Below are 2500 nucleotides of genomic sequence, written 5' to 3'. Positions count from 1 at the left end.
GAAAAAGCACTACAAGTAGGCATTAGGGTTTAGGGTTTAGGGTTTAGGGTTTAGGGTTTAGGGTTTAGGGTTTAGGGTTCAGGGTTTGGGTTGGGAGCGTCGGGCGTAGGTTCCGCGGCAGCGGCCACTAAACCCTAAACCCTAAACCCTTTTTTGTGCGGTTGCGGCCGCTAAATCCTAAACCCTAGACCCTAAACCCTTTTTTGTGCGGCTACAGCCGCTAATCCCTAAACCCTAAACCCTTTTTTGTGGTTTCTGCAGCCCAACTACCCGCGAGCAGTTTGAGCGGTTTGCAGGCGAGGGTTTTGTGTCTGCTGGAGAGCCGCTGCCTTTGCTGGAGTTGAACCAGGAACCCGTAGGCCTAAACCCTAAACCCTAAACCCTCGCTGGTGCATGCAGACTCGCCCTAGGGTTTAGGGTTTAGGGTTTAGGGTTTAGGGTTTAGGGTTTGCTGCTGCTGCGCAACAGACCCCCCCGTCTCCTAAAAGCAGCTTTTTCTTTCTTGACACTTCTTACGCTTTTGCAAACTCCCCTTCTCCTTGTGGGGCCGACATGGGCCAAGTAAACCCTAAACCCTAAACCCTAAACCCTAAACCCTAGTCTGAGCATAAGCTGTTCCCAACACACGCGTGAAGCTCTACTGAGCCATATCTAGGGTTTAGCGTTTAGGGTTTATAATGCCCAAAGGTCACACTAGGGCTTGGGGTTGGCAAAGAAGGCACGGAATAGGGCTAAGGCTTTAGGGTTTAGGGTTTAGGGTTTAGGGTTTAGGGTTTAGGGTTTGGCACATGGGCCTGCGTGCAGATCGATGACCCCCTTGACGCGTTCTGGCGGCGCCGCGCTGAAGAAGTAATTCGGTCTGTCCTTTTGCATGAGCTTTTAGGGTTTAGGGTTTAGGGTTTAGGGTTTAGGGTTTAGGGTTGAGGCTTGAGGGTCTAGGGTTTAGAGTTTGGCGTTTAGGGTTTAGGATTAAAGAGTGTCCGTTGTCTTCTTTTCCCCTGATGTCGAAGCGCGAGCCTGCTTCTTCCCGCGGAGCAGTGGTCAGCTTAGGGTTTAGGGTTTAGGGTTTAGGGTTTAGGGTTTAGGGTTTAGGGTTTAGGGTTTGCGGTTTAGGGTTTAGGGTTTAGGGTTTAGGGTTTAGGGTTTAGGGTTTAGGGTTTAGGGTTTAGGGTTTTGTTTTAGGGTTTAGGGTTTAGGGTTTAGGGTTTAGGGTTTAGGGTTTAGGGTTTAGGGTTTAGGGTTTAGGGCAGTGGTCAGCTTAGGGTTTAGGGTTTAGGGTTTAGGGTTTAGGGTTTAGGGTTTAGGGTTTAGGGTTTGGGGTTTGGGGTTTGTGTGCAGGGCTCCGGCTGCAAGACCTGGCCGATCTGGAGTCTCTTCCCCTGGTTGACGCTCTTGATATTCAAGTTGCTGCTGTTCCTGCTGCTCCCCTGCAGCAGCAGCAGCAGCAGCAGCAGCAGCAGCAGCAGCAGCAGCAATGGCAGCGGCTTGAGTTGCTGGGTCGTCGCGAGCTTACCTTGGCAGCAGGCTCGCGGGTGTATCTCCACTTGGAAAGTGCTGAAGCAGCAGCAGCAGTGCAGCAGCTGCCAGCAGCAGCAGCAGCAGCAGCTCTGGGGGCCTGCGCGCGCATGCACGCAGCAGCAGCAGCAGCAGAGGGAGCCTCGCCCGGCAGCAACCTTCTACACGTGCTGCTGCAGCAGCAGCAGCAGCAGCAGCAGCTCCCCTTGCCCCCCATTGAAGAGGAAGACGCCAGAGATTACATTCGCCCAATGGGGTCTTGCGAGATTACTGCAGCAGCAGCAGCAGCAGCAGCAGCAGATGCTGCTGCTGCTGCGCCCTCCTACGCTCTTGCTGCTGCAGCAAATCGGCTGCCCCCCGAGGCATGCGCTCCTTCTCTTGCCTTCCTCAAGCAAGCTGTTGCTGGAAGCAGGGATCCTCAGCAGCAGCAGCAGCAGCAGCAGCAGCAGCAGCAGCAGGAGCAGCAGCAGCAGGAGGAGCAGCAGCAGCAAGAAGCGGTGCTGCTGGGGTCTCCAAATGCTTGCTGCCTCTTCTTTGCTCGCGGCGGAGATGTTTATATGACTTCTCTTGACAGCATTGACAGGGTGTGTTTGCTGCTGCTGCTGCTGTTTGTTGCTGCTGCTGCTGTTTGCTGCTGCGGCTGCCGTTTGCTGCTGCTGCTAATGTTTGCTGCTGCTGCTAATGTTTGCTGCTGCTGCTAATGTTTGCTACTGTTGCTGCTATTGTTTGCTGCTGTTGCTAATGTTCGCTGGTGCTGCTAACGTTTGCTGCTGCTGCTGTTACTTGCTGCTGCTGCTAATGTTTGCTACTGCTGCTGCTGCTTGCTGCTGCTGTGTGCTGCTGCTGTTTGCTGCTGCTGTTTGCTGCTGCTGTGTGCTGCTGCTGTTTGCTGCTGCTGTTTGCTGCTGCCGTGTGCTGCTGCTGTTTGTGCTGCTGTTTTCCTCGTTTTGTCCCTTTTTTCATTCTTTTGACTTCTTTTGTTTCT

This window comes from Eimeria necatrix, genomic scaffold, assembly GCF_000499385.1.
Source record: "Eimeria necatrix Houghton genomic scaffold, Enh_scaff290, whole genome shotgun sequence".
NCBI lineage: Eukaryota > Apicomplexa > Conoidasida > Eucoccidiorida > Eimeriidae > Eimeria > Eimeria necatrix.
Note: the sequence above shows the minus strand (reverse complement) of the source record.